The following is a 15,083-nucleotide window of genomic DNA, read 5'->3' on the forward strand; positions in this document are numbered from 1 at the left end:
TTCTCCAATCAGCTTGGCTCATGTAGATCAGGCCCAGGACAGGGTGGTTTGGTCGCTCGCCCTGTCTTGTCAGCCTGGATCTGAAATGTCTCAACTTGTTGAGACTCTGAATTGGATTTGATTTGATTGAATTGGAAAAGTATTTAAAAAAAACTCCTCCAACTCCTTCGCGGATGGAGTTGGAGGAGTTAGTGAACAATGGGATAACCGCCTTTTGGCTAGGATCGAGTGTGGTTGTGCAAATGCTGCGCTTCGTTGAGGTCATTGGGTTGCATTTGGGCTTCATATGTTTCATGTGAGGCAATTTTTGGGGGCGGTGTCTCGGCCTTTTGGCTGGGATGCGGGTGGGATCACATCTTGGAGGAGGAATTGCTTTCCCTCCTCCAATCAGCTTGGCTCATGTAGATCAGGCCCAGGACAGGGTAAATGGTCACTTGCCCTGTCTTGCCAGCCTGGATCGGAAATGTCTCAACCTGTTGAGACTCTGAATTGGACTTGATTTGATTGAATTGGAAAAGTATTTTTTAAAAATTCCACCAATCGCTTCTCGGCCTTTTGGCTAAGATCAAGTGTAGTTATGCGGATGCTGCACTTGGTTGAGGTCATTTGGTTGCATTTAAGCTTCATATGTTTCATATGAAGCAATTCTTTTAAAGCGGCATCTCGGCCTTTTGGCTAAGATGCAAATGAGATCAAGCCTTGGAGGGAGGAATTCTCCGCCTACTCCAATCAGCTTGGCTCATGCAGATCAGGCCCAAGACAGGGTAGAGGATTGCATGCCCTGTCTTGTCAGCCTGGATCGGAAATGTCTCAACTTGTTGAGACTCTGAATTGGACTTGATTTGATTGAATTGGAAAAGTATTTTAAAAAACTCCACCAATCGCTTCTCGGTCTTTTGGCTAAAATCAAATGTAGTATGGATCGGATGCTGCACTTGGTTGAGGTCATTGGGTTGCATTTAAGCGTCATTTTCATATGAAGCAATTTTTAAAAGCGGCATCTCGGCCTTTTGGCTAAGATGCAAATAAGATCAAGCCTTGGAGGAGGTAAGTCTGCACCTACTCCAATCAGCTTGGCTCATGTAGATCAGGCCCAAGACAGGAGTGGAGGCCCTGTCTTGTCAGCTTGGATCAGAAATGTCTCAACTTGTTGAGACCCTGAATTGGGCTTGATCTGATTGAATTGGAAAAGTATTAAAAAAACTCCACCACCAGGCGTGGATATGGATAGGATGCTGTGCTTTGTTGAGGTCATTAGGTTACATTTAAGCTTCCTTTGAAGCAATTTTTAAAAGCGACATCTCGGCCTTTTGGCTAAGATGCAAATGAGATCAAGCCTTGGAGGAGGAGGACCTGCACCTACTCCAATCAGCTTGGCTCATGTAGATCAGGTCCAAGACAGGAGTGGAGGCCCTGTCTTGTCAGCTTGGATCGGAAATGTCTCAACTTGTTGAGACTCTGAATTGGATTTGATTTGATTGAATTGGAATTTAAAAAAAACTCCACCACCAGGAAACTCACGGTAGGGGGGTCACTCTCAACATGGCAGGAATATCCCACCAACGGGAACAGCTGGAAAATTTTGGCCATGGTTACAAAAGGCTGTTCTGAAGCCACTGGAAAAATCAACACTATTAATGAAAAAAGCAATACCAATCAACATCAGGGGTGGAATTTTATGAGGTTTATTCTAAGTGTCCAGCGAGTCTGAAAATGGGACAGTTTTTAATCCGTTTATGGGCGAGTTTTCATGCTCAATCTTATGCCCCTGTCTCTGAACCTTTGGATTAGTCTGCCTCTGGCCATTACAGGCAGTGGACTGGAGATGTCCTGCAGCTTAAATCGGAGCCACAAACTGCACATGCGCAGAAGAAGCAAAAAATAAAGCAGTTCTTCTTGCAGAACCCTCCTGGGCAGAATACAGCCTCCCCCTCCCCCCCCCCCCACACACATGTTGGAGCCCCTCACAACATTACTGACTCTCTTACCCCCTGCACCCCCCCCCACCCCCAACCAACCGGACCCACTTGCACATGGCCCCCACATAATCCCCTGGTCCCGATGTTTGTACCTGAATGTTAATTTTCAGTGACTCATGAACATGGACACTGAGGCCCTTTGAAGTTCAACATTTCCCAGCCTCTGATCATTTCAGAAATGCTCTGTATTTTATTTTTTCAGACCTAAGTGGATAACCTCACATTTCTCCACATTGTATTCCATCTGCCAAATTTCTTCCCAATCACTTAGCCTTGTCACATCTCCTTGATATGTATTTGCATCTTCCTCACAACTCACACTTCCACTAAGCTTGTGTCATCTGAAAATTTGGAAAACATCGATATAGATTTTGCAAAGCCGGAGCCTAAGCACTGATCCTTATGGTAACACTCTAGTCACACTCTATCAACTTGAAAATGGTCAATTTATTCCTATTCTCTGTTTTCTGTCTGTTAACCTGTCCTCAAGCTATGCCAGCATATTCCCTCCAATCCCATGTGCTCTATTTTGTTTAACCTTTTATGTGGAACCTCAACCAAAACTCTCTGAAAATCTTATATACAACATCTACCAGTTCCCCTTTAACTATTCCGCTCGTTGTAGCTTCAAGAAACTCAAACTCCTTTGATAAATATTTAGTGAATGTGCGAAACATATTCATAAATCCATGTTGACTCTGTTCAATGCTGCCATTACTTTTGAATTGTCCAGTTACCACATCCTTTATTATAGGTTCAGAAATTTTCCCGACTGTTGATGTTAACAGGTCTGTAATTATCTATTTTCTCCTTCCCTCTTTTCTCATTTGCCACTTTCCAGTCTTTAGGATGGGGCGGCACAGTGGCACAGTGATTAGCACTGCTGCCTCACAGCGCCAGGGACCTGGGTTAGATTCCAGGCTTGGGTCATTGTCTGGGTGGGTTTCCATCGGGTGCTCCGGTTTCCTCCCACAATCCAAACATGTGCAGGTTAGGTGAATTGGCCATGTTAAATTGTCCCTCAGTGTACCTGAACAGGCACCGGAGTGTGGCGACTAGGGGATTTTCACAGTAACTTCATTGTAGTATGAATATAAGCCTACGTGTGAGTAATAAATAAGCTTTAGGAACCATAATAGAGTTCACAGAATTTTAATTGATGCATCCATTGCTCTCCTACCATACCTAAAGCTTAAATTCCAAACAGCATGTAGAAATCAGTTCATGGATGTGATTTTGGCCAATTAATTAAGGGGACAGAATTGAGTTGGGGTAGGCTGTTTTACCAAAGCCAAACCTTTTGAAACTGCTGACCATTATTTGGATGAATTTGCACATTTGAGGACATTCACATTTCAAACTATGAATTTGCACAACTTTATGGGCGGCACGGTAGCACAGTGGTTAGCACTGCTGCTTCACAGCTCCAGGGTCCCGAGTTCGATTCCCGGCTTGGGTCACTGTCTGTGTGGAGTTTGCACATTCTCCTCGTGTTTGCGTGGGTTTCCTCCGGGTGCTCCGGTTTCCTCCCACAGTCCAAAGATGTGTGGGTTAGGTTGATTGGCCAGGTTTAAATTGCCCCTGAGATGCATAGGTTCGAGGGATTAGCGGGTAAATATGTGGGGGTAGAGCCTGGGTGGGATTGTGGTCGGTGCAGACTCGATGGGCCGAATGGCCTCCTTCTGCACTGTAGGGGTTCTATGATTTCTATGATAATCAAGTTGTTCTCCCATATTCAAGAAAAATAGAACTTAGACACCACAAAATGTTCATAGCTCCTTGAAAGTGGAATCACAGGTGGACAGACTGGTGAAGAAGGCATTCAGCGTGCTTGGTTTCATTGGTTAGAACATTGAATACAGGAGTTGGGATGTCTTGTTGAAGTTGTAACAAGACATTAGTAAGGCCACACTTGGAATACCGTGTACAGTTCTGGTCACCCTATTATAGAAAGGATATTATTAAACTAGAAAGAGCGCAGAGAAGATTTACTAGGATGCTACCAGGACTTAGAAACCATGGAAACCATAGAAACCCTACAGTGCAGAAAGAGGCCATTCGGCCCATCGAGTCTGTACCGACAACAATCCCACCCGGGCCCTATCCCCGTATCCCGACATATTTACCTGCTAATCCCTCTAATCCTCATATTTACCCACTAATCCCTCTAATCTACACATCCCGGGACACTAAGGGGCAATTTAGCTTGGCCAATCAACCTAACCTGCACATCTTTGAACTGTGGGAGGAAACCGGAGCACCCGGAGGAAACCCATGCAGACACGGGGAGAATGTGCAAACTCCGCACAGACAGTGACCCGAGCCGGGAATCGAACCCAGGTCCCTGGAGCTGTGAAGCAGCAGTGCTAACCATTATGCTACCATGCCGCCCAACTTGATGGTTTGAGTTATAAGGAGAGGCTGGATAGACTGGGACTTTTTTCTCTGGAGCATAGAAGGCTGAGGAGTGATCTTATAGAGTTCTATAAAATAATGAGGGGCATAGATCAGCTAGATAGTCACTATCTTTCCCCAAAGGTAGGGGAGTCTAAATCTAGAGGGCATAGGTTTAGGGTGAGAGGGGAGAGATACAAAAGGGTCCAGAGGGACAAGTTTTTCACACAGAGGGTGGTGAGTGTCTGGAACAAGCTACCAGAGGTAGTAGTAGAGGCGGGTACAATTTTGTCTTTTAAAAAGCATTTAGACAGTTACATAGGTAAGATGGGTATAGAGGGATATGGGCCAAATGTGGGTCATTGGGATTAGCTTAGGGTTTAAAAAAAAGGGTAACATGGATAAGTTGGGCTAAAGGGCCTGTTTCCATGCTGTAAACATCTATGACTCTAAAACATTCCGATCAGCTGTTCAGATACCTGGAGGGAGATTTAAAGATTAAATATTGGCATTTGGTGAGATTCATGTGGCCCATCATGACAGCAGAGCTACAAGAGTTAGATTGAGAACAGTGTGGTTGGCATTCAAATTACAGGAGTGTAACACAGGACATAAAGGAGGGAATTGTTCCCTCCTGTCCACCACGGGAATCGTAGCGGTGAGAGGTGGACCATTCAGAGGTCCATTGACCTTGGGCAGGAGTTTACGGTTTTGGGGTGACCGCGGCTGGAAAATCCTTCCCAAAATATCTGTGCTGAACAAAAACAGAAAATGCAGGAAAATCCCAGCAGGTGTGACTGTATCTGTGGAGAGAGAATGGAGGTAACGTTTCGAGTCTGGATGACCCTTCAGATGCTGTCAGGTGCTGTCAGTCCTGCTGAAATATTCCAGCATTTTCTGTTTCTGTTTCTGATTCCAGCATCCGCAGTGTTTTGTTGTTATATCTATGGTGAATTTTTGTATGAGCATTATATAAAATTCAATAACATAGGGCACAATTACATCAAACCAAGAAGTTATCGATTATAGCTGCTAAAACGTTAAAATAAATTTGGATTTGATTTTTATTTGATTTATTATTGTCACATGTATTAACATACAGAGAAAAGTATTGTTTCTTGCACGCTCTACAGACAAAGCATACCGTTCATAGAGAAGGAAACGAGTGAGTGCAGAATGTAATGTTACAGTCATAGCTCGGGTGTAGAGAAAGATCAAGTTAATGCAAGGTAAGTCCATTTAAAAGTCTGACAGCAGCGGGGAAGAAGCTGTTCTTGAGTCGGTTGGTACGTGACCTCAGGCATTTGTATCTTTTTCCTGACGGAATAAGGTGGAAGAGAGAATATTCGGGGTGCATGGGGTCCTTAATTATGCTGGCTGCTTTGCCGAGGCAGCGGGAAATGTAGACAGAGTCAATGGATGGGAGGCTGGTTTACGTGATGGTCTGGGCTATATTCATGAACTTTTGTAGTTCCTTGCAGTCTTGGGCAGAGCAGGAGCCATACCAAGCTGTGATACAACCAGAAATAATGCCATTTATGGTGCATCTGTAAAGGTTGGTGAGAGTCATGGCTGACATGCCAAATTTCCTTAGTCTTCTGAGAAAGTTGAGTGTTTAAACAGAGTACAAGTTTGAGTCTTGCCCTAATCGTCATTGTAACAGGCTTCCTATGGTGTCGCCATTAAGAATTGTGTTACTTTGTCAATGATTCGGCTTAGCAATTTCAATTGTGAATAATAAGGTTTTAATGTAACATCAGCAGAATCAGTCATACTCACAGTATTTAAGCAACAAGCAATAGAACCAGGGTCAATATCACCGGGAGTGAGCCTCTGGACTGTAACACAGTCTTGTTTAGATCAGCAGTATTGGGTTCTGTTCATTTATACCATTTTGTCCATGTATGTTCTAAGACCTGGATCAGCCAGAATCCTGTGGCGTTAATCTGTCGAGTTTCATCCAATCATTATGTTACGTAGCCACTGCCCAGAATGAGTTGTAATCCAATGTTGAATCATCCAAATATACATTGTTAATGGTTAACGAGATTAAGGCCAACCAAGTCCATCTAACCATTGTAAAGGTACACACACATCCTGATTGTGGCTCCACTCTGTCTAGCTTCAACCAATCATTATCTTATCCCACTGTCACCTTCTGTTGTCTTGCTCCATCAGTCTTTTTGCCATTTATTCACTCCTTTTCGAGCAAAGAGGTACTGAACAAAAAAGCCAATGGAAAAACACTCATGTTGGGAGAAAGGTTTTGATGCAGGTCAACATCCACGGCACCCATTTGTCATCTGAATTTTTAATTGTCAATACTGTGATACAGCAGGACAGAGATTGCCATCTAAAATTGTTGAATAAAATGTTAAATCCAGAAGGCTATAAATTGACCAGTCGAAATATAAATTATTGTTCTTTGAACTTGTGTTGATCTTCATTGGAACACTGCAGCAGGAGAAGGACAGGAAGGTCAGAGTGGGAGCAAGTTAGAGAATGGAAATGATAAGCAGCGGAAGTTTGGGCTCATGCTTGTGGACTGAATGGCAGAGTTCGGCAAGGCGGTTACCCAGCCTGCATTTGGTCTTTCCCCATGTAGAGGAGACCACCTTGTGAACAGTGAATACAATATCCTTAAAAAATAGTACAAAGGAATCACTGGTTCACTCGGAAGGAGTGTTTGGGGACTTGGACAGAGGGAAAGGAGGAGGTAAAAAGGCAGACATTGTATCCCCTGTGTTTGCCTGGAAAGGTGTTTCAGAAAGTGAGGAGGTGCTGGGGATGACTGAGGATTGGTCAGAGGGAACAGTGCCTTTGGACTGCTGAAAGGGGAAGGTTAGTTGTGTTTGATGTGAACAATACACTGCAGGTGACGGAAATGGTAGATGTGGAGGTTAGTTGAATATACATGGAGAACCTTTTCAGATTCTGTGAGCGGGGGGACGGTGTGGGAGCAGAAATGTGTGAAATAGATGGGACACATTTGAGGACACTGCCAACTGTGGTGGTGGAAAACGGAGTTCTTGCACCAAGTCAGGTGTGCAGATGTGTAGTCGAGGTTAGAGATGTAACCGGTTTCAAGCAGTACAGAGGCAGAGGAAAATAGGAGGAGAAGAAATGTAAAAAGAAACGGAATGGCTGTGCTGGAGTGGAAAGCAGGAGTGAATAAATGGCAAAAAGACTGATGGAGCAAGACAACAGAGGGTGACAATAGGACAAGATAATGATTGGCTGAAGCTAGACAGGGTGGAGCCACAATCAGAATGTGTGTGTACCTTTACAATGATTAGGTGGACCTGGATGGCCTTAATCTCATTAACCGTTAACAATGTATATTTTGATGATCCAACATTGGATGACAACTCATTTTGTGCAGTGACCACGTAATATAATGATTGGATGAAACTAGACAGATTGGCGCTACTGGGTTTTGGTTGATCCAGGTCTTAGAACATACATGGACAAAAATGATATAAATGAACAGAACCCAATACCGCTGATCTGAACAAGACTTGCCACACTGTGTTAGAGTCCAGAGATTCACTCCCGGTGATATTGACCTTAGTTCTATTGCTTGTTGTTTAAATACTGTGAGTATGATTGATTCTGCTGATGTTACATTAAAACCTTGTTCACATTTGAAACTGCTAAACTGAATCATTGACAAAGTAACATAATTCTTAATGGTGAATAGGAAGTCTGTTACAATGACGATTAGGGCAAGACTTACACTTGTACTTTGTTTGAACACGAGCACATTTATTTTAATAGATAACTTCTTGGTTTGATGAAATTGCACCCTATGTTATTGAACCATGTATAATGTTTATACAAAAATCCACCACAGATATAAAAGCAAAGTGCTGTGGATGCTGGAATTAGAAACGAAAACAGAAAATGCTGGAAAAGCTCAGCAGGTCTGACAGCATTTAAAGGGTCATCCAGACTCGAAACGTTGGGCGGGATTTTACAGCCTCACTCAGGCGAGATCGTAAAATCCTGCCTGGGGCCAATGGGCATCACCGGCAAGCGGCGGAGAAGATCCATAATTGCGATCTCACCAGCGATATCTGCGAGTTCCTGATCTTGAGCCCTCGCTGACATTCCCAGGGATGGCGGAAGTAGACTCAAGATCACCTCCCCCTACTTCCAAAAGCAGTTGGTTCTTACAAACCTGTTCTGTATTAAACTTTTTCCTCGCTCTCCAGAAATAGACCACAAATTGGAGAGTCAACAGTGAGAAGGTGAATTAGGGAGCTGGAGAAAAGGGCACTGAGGGGCACGCAGCTCTATGTAGGACCAGTGATAGACTAGAAAAGAAATCTCATGACAACACTAGGATGAATATTGATCTGAAATCCTCCTCACTCCCTCTTCCCTCTGTGGCTGCCTGCTCTCCTCCTGTGAGGTTGGGGCTGAACCCAACTGTTAACATATCTCTAACATGCAAGTTAAAATGTTTCACAGCGCAAGGAAGGAGCCACTCTCTGCACATAGTGTGTGAGCCGTGATTTGACCATCCCGTTCATAGATGCAGCAGGGTGCCCTGGGAGTTTAGACATCTGATGTTGATTGGTATTGATTTTTTCCTTAATAGTGTTAATTTTTTTCAATTCTGGTTCAGTGGTTTCAGAACAGCCTTTTGTAACCATGGCCAAAATTTTCCAGCTGTTCCCGCTGGTGGGATATTCCAGCGCTGAACCCTCTGCCATACGTTCCCTGATGGTGGAGTTAATGGACGATGGAATAACTCATTGACAGTGATGGGACTGAAAGGTCCTGCCACTGGCCAATGCTGGGTCACTTTCGCCACTGCAGCACGGGACTGCTGGAAAAATCCCCGCCTCATTAATCCAGATGCTGCAGTCTATTGGAGATGAGAGGGGAATATGACATTCTCTGAGGAACATAACAGAATATTTGGAGGGGCACAGCTACGGACCCCAAGGCAGCAGTGATCATAATATGATTGAAGATGATTTCCATATTTGGATTCCCCTTCGTTGGCTGCTGCCCTCGGATGGAATGTCCAGCAGTTGTCCCTCAGCTTTTCAAAGCTGAACTTTTCCTTTGACGTCTGTCCCTCAGATCCTCAGATTTGAGCCTCGCCTCTGTAATAACATTCAGCCTCTCTGTGCTTCAGATGAAAGTCTGCACTCCAATGAAAGGCAGCTCCACTTTGACTGACCTTCCACTCAAAGTCTGACAGCTTGTCTGTTCCCCACTAACTTTGAATAGTTGTGTTTCTGGAGGTACAGGATCCCCTTTCACCACAAATTCAATTGAAAAGGCTGCGGTCAATTCCAATCAGAGGTATGTAAATTACAGTTAATGAGCTTCTTAACGAGTGAAATTACCTTTTCACTGTTTCCATGTGGCATTGCTGCCTCAATGCCCTCCTGCCACCTGTGTGATCCACTTCTCTTTTCCTGGTGTCGTGTTCCAACTCGAGTCGTCCTGTCAATTCCACAGCTCTCCCCACACCAAGTCCCACTCCAGGGATCTCCATTAAATTCCACCCATCATCTCTTTGCAAATTTACTTTTCAATGATTTCTTCTACAGGTCCTTTATTCAGTCTTGTGCAGACACTATCAAAGGCACCACTGAATGGAAAACCAGTGACTGAACAGCTTCAAAGCTCTAGGATGGGGAAGGCACTTCCCTTGACTGGTCAGTATTGGATATTTTGTGTTGGATTATTTTCATTTCAGACTTTCTGAAGTGGTAAAAATGGCCACATAATCAGATGATTGATTTCATCAGAAGGTCACTCGTTTCTCACATTTTGTCTGTTCATGTGGGTGTTGTTCACATCGTGCCCTGGGATTGTTTACACCCACAGTAACAGGCAGATGATAGAACAGTTTAACATCTCATCCAGAATGTGGCACCACTGTCTGTGCGGGCATCATCCTGTGATTGCCCAGAGTGTGCTGGGACTGAGTGGTTTTCCTCAATGCCAGCACCTACTCAGGAAATTATTCCTTTATATCCAGTTTGGTTAGATTTTGACAAACTGTTAACCTCCATCACGTTCACACCCTGGAGTTGATTTGTCCGAAAATGAAATCATTGTCAAAGACGTTGGGTGAGATTTTCTCCCTTTCTGCGACGTGTTTCGCGACAGCAGGAGGCAGCGTGCCGCTCACTGGTGGCGGGATCTTATGGTCCCACCGTTGTCAACAGGATTTCCCTTTAATATATCCCTTGCACCAAGAAACCCATAAGATCCTCCCGGCATGAATGGCAGCTTGATTCCTGCGGGAGAAGTTGATGAACCAGAATAAAAATTGACCTGTGACACTGATGTTAGAATGTACTTTTACACCAGAGAATAATCAAATTAAAATATTTATTTAGTTTAGTTTGTAATGGATCTTTTGCATTGAAGTTCTGTGGAATTTAATCAATTGTTTTTCCAAATGTGATATGAAATAAAAATGTTTATTTTTATTTTAGTGAGTTTGGTCTTCTTACTGCAAGTATCACTGGGTAAGTCATTGTACATTTCTATTTTATATAAATTGGTAGTTTCACTGGTCCTATTCATGGTCATGTAGGGTGGAATTTAATACCCCAATCTCGCAGCAAAGTTGGAAGTGGTTTGGGATGTTAGGGGACATTTAATAGGTTGGATGGCATGGGTTCAAGATACCACTGCCTTGTGCACCATTAAGTCCAAGTTACAAAGTCTCATGGACGACCTTCCCATTCTGATACTAACTGAGGCCACAAGTGGGCAGTTAATACCCATTGAAGGGCCTAAAACTGGATCACATGGCACACTTTCTTGCTAGTGATGTCATGTCCTTATTTCTTAAAGCCATTTTATAACATTCCCCTTTCTTTTGTAAGATACTTCGCTCCCTTTCAGGGATGTATAACTATTTCCAATACAATTTCATGTTTAATTGGAACTACATAAGTATGTAGAACAGTGTGGTGAACGATAGATGGTTACCACTATGGGTACTTGTACATATGTTACTCTTGTTACTGTTGGGGTTAGGGTTTGGGTGTTCCACCTGTTATTATTGTTTATGTGGTACACTCCGTTCGGCTCCGCCTTCTTACAGGAGTATAAAGGTCACTGCTACTTCCTAGTAGCCTTTAGTCTGGGATAATATTGTTAAGTAGTGTGCTCCTATTTTGTCGTGAATAAAAGCCTTTATTCCCGCGTACGTCCTAGCCTCCCGTGTGAATCAATCGCGCATCAAACAGGTCACTCTGTGAATCTCTAAAATGTAGAAATAATCTACAAGTATACCCAAACCTTGCAATGGCAACTTTGTCTGGAGGTCTCTTTAATTATTCTCAGTGATCTGTGGGGTTCTCATTCTTGGACGTTGTCCCAGGTCACATATGGAATCTTGTTCATTTGTTGAGGAGATGGAATGGATCTGATTTGCTCTCACAATTGCTCCATTGAATGTAAGGGCTTCTTAGGACCATGTCTCTGAACAAATCCTTGCTGCCTTGGCTAGTGGCCATGTACCTTTCGTTGGATCCTGGATTGCAAGCTTAGCAAGTCTGTTTCTTCATTTATGATGTCCATTGGATATCTTCTCTATTAATTTTAGTTTTGCTCTCTAGCTTCTGAGAGAATAGAACAGGGAAGAGTAAGCAAACGTGAGCTCTGCCAGTGTTGGTATAGTTGCATTTAAAGGTGTTACCCTCAGATGTAGCATTGCAATGTGTGTAGATCTTCCCTAGTCTGTCTACATTTGAGAATTCGGGATTCCACTGTGTGAATTATTCATTCAACTCAGCCATTAAATCCAAGGTAATGAACAGAAGAGGTAATAAGATTGATATTCCATTTCACAACATATCCTGAAATGACTTACCAATAATTTGCAGACCATTATCCATAATGATTGCTCTGTAATTGTAGCAGTAAACTGTAAATTGTACTTGAAGAGTGTGTTGACAGTTGTGCCTGATGTGCTGTGCAATTGTCATGTAGTAGGGTGCTTGATAAAATAGTCGATGATGACGGTGAAGTCAGAACCATGGACATGGAAGGCTTTGGTGCTATTTTGAACCAAGGGTGGGTGGAACTTTATGCATAGTCAGTCGTTCATTGTGCTGGCTTGGCAAATGCTCTTGACATGCCTCACACTTCTTGATGTTGACTCCAATATCATTTTCAAATTTTTCATAGTTCATAAGAGAAGCAGAAGTGATTTGTGGAAAATCTTGTTCACACAGCGAGTGGTTCAAGTCTGGTATGGACTGCCACCTTGCTTACAAAAAGGCAAGTTGACAAAAATATAAAGAACAAAAGAAAAACAAAGAAAAGTACAGCACAGTAACAGGCCCTTCGGCCCTCCAAGCTTGCAGCAATCATGATGCCTACCTAAACTAAAACTGTATGCACTTACAAGTCCGTATCCTTCCATTCCCATCCTATTCATGTATTTATCTAGTTGCCCCTTAAATGCTGCTATCGCATCTGCTCCTACCACCTCCCCGGGAAGTGCGTTCCAGACATTCACCACCCTCTGTCTTGCCTTGCACATCTCCTATAAACTTTTCCCCACACACCTTAAACCTATGTCCCCTAGTACTTGACTTTTCTACCCTCGGAAAGAGCATCTGACTATCCACTCTGTCCATGCCATTCATAACCTTGTGAACCTCTGTCAGGTCACCCCTCAACCTCCATTCTTCCAGTGAGAACAAACCGAGTTTATCCAACCTCTCCTCATGGCTAATACCCTCCAGACCAGGCAACATCCTGGTAAACCTCTTCTGTACCCTCTCCAAAGCATCCACATCCTTCTGACAGTGTGGCAACCAGAATTGTACACAATATTCCAAATGAGGCCTAACTAAGGTTCTGTACAGCTGCAGCATGACCTGCAAGTTTCTATCCTGAATGCTGCGACCAATGAAGGCAAGCATGCTGCATGCCTTCTTGACTATCTTATCCACCTGCGTTGCCACTTTCAGTGATCGGTGGACATGTACGCCCAGATCTCTCTGCATGTCAATACTCCTAAGGGTTCTATCATTTATTGTATAATTCCGACATGCAGTGGCCCTTCCAAAATGCATTACCTCACTTTTGTCACATTAGCCATCACTCTAGTGCACTGCCACTGCCAATGGCCCTATTTGCCACCTGCCTTGCAGAATTGGGGGTAACCTGGGCAATTCCTCAGTGGATGCAGAAGACCACACCATGTACATGTCTTGTGTGTCCATGAAGTTCCACTCCATGTACAAGTCTTGCTAGATTTAAGGACTGTAGTGAGTGTGTCAACAATTGATGTTGCACTTAATCTTAATTGACCTTCGAAGATCATGTTATTTTTATTAACATTCTTGAGTATCTCTTTGGTGCTATGCATTTTTAGGTTCTCCAGCAGATCTTTCTGGAATGCTTGCATGGGAGCTAATGTGATCACCAACTCAACAATTCTGTCTGCTAGCTGCGTGTGTGAAAAATCACAGTACATACCCTTGTCTCAGCATCTGCTGATGAAGTGACTGTGGATTCTGTAAGCTGTTGTTGAATTGTCATGAACCCCATGAGGTGAATACAGATGTTTAACCTAATTCTGAACCAGTCTTGCAATGTAGTCCACGCCTTTTGCTCCTTCGCTCTTCTGCTGTTAATCCTGATGTGTTCATCATCTGTGGACTTTCATTCCCAACTGCAAGACAAATATTTATAGCTTGCTCATCGAGTTTAACCACACCAAGAAACGATAGCGCTGTCCCCTATTTAAACACAAACTGAAATGCTGGGTCAGCTGCATCCCATTTAAAACTGAGGAATTTTGTTAACATTCTGACAAAAGCCATCAGACCTTCCTTGTTCCAGAGCACCTGGAATGAGTGTCAATGTAACTGCTTTCACGTGCTTTTCTGAAGCACTACCTCTGATTTTAACAAATTTCTCTGAACCGAGTTCTACAATGAAAGAAAAAAAAGTTATTTGTTTGACTCTCCCTCACTCGCAATCGATCTGGCTCACACCCTGGCCTTTCCCGATTGAATGAACCGTGCTCTGGTCTTCTTAACGAGCTGTTCTACTCACCATGAGGCATCTGTATGCTCTCTGGCTCTGTACATGAGCACTATCCCCCGTATTGAGTCTTTTCCGTGGAGTCACCATGCTGCGACTTCAATACTCACTGATGTAGCATCTCTGCTGCTATCTGACCAGAATGTGAAGCGTCTCCTTGTGCCACGTGACACATTCAAAGACTCCTCACCATGTCGTACCTGTATCAAATTTGGCTGCCAGGATGAGCACCATGTTGTTTGTGACACTGATCCCCTTTCATAGAATTCCTGCAGTACTGAAAGAGGACATTCAACCCAGTGAATCTGCACTGACTCTCCAACAGAGTGTCTTACCCAGGCCCACACCCCATCCTATGCTCGTAACCCGACACCGTTACGCCGCTAATCCCTTTAATTTACTAATCTTGGGACACTGATGGCCAATCCATCTAATCTGCACATCTTTGGACTGTGGGAGGAAACTAGAGCACCAGAGGAAACCCATGCAAACACGGGGAGAATGCACAAACTCCGTACAGTCACCCAAGGCCGGAATCAAACCTGGGTCCCTGGCACCATGAGACAGCAGTGCTGACTACTGCGCCATTCACAGGTGCCTTGGGTCCTTCATAAATCCTAGGCCTCTGGTGGGTGCATTGCTGGGAGCAACCATTGCTCCCAGTGG

General features: G+C 43.7%; 1 protein-coding gene and 1 non-coding gene across 2 annotated transcripts in view; one reads left to right on the forward strand and one right to left on the reverse strand.

Moving 5' to 3' along the window:
* Positions 1-15,083, reverse strand: part of LOC144511721 (chitinase-3-like protein 1) — a 57,615-nt gene that overhangs the window by 38,679 nt on the left and 3,853 nt on the right. The window lies entirely within an intron of this gene.
* Positions 540-736, forward strand: LOC144479345 (U2 spliceosomal RNA). Its single transcript, XR_013495517.1, has one exon. It is a non-coding gene; the product is annotated as a U2 spliceosomal RNA (small nuclear RNA).

Source organism: Mustelus asterias, chromosome 25 (genome assembly GCF_964213995.1).
Source record: "Mustelus asterias chromosome 25, sMusAst1.hap1.1, whole genome shotgun sequence".
NCBI classification, from domain to species: Eukaryota; Metazoa; Chordata; class Chondrichthyes; order Carcharhiniformes; family Triakidae; genus Mustelus; species Mustelus asterias.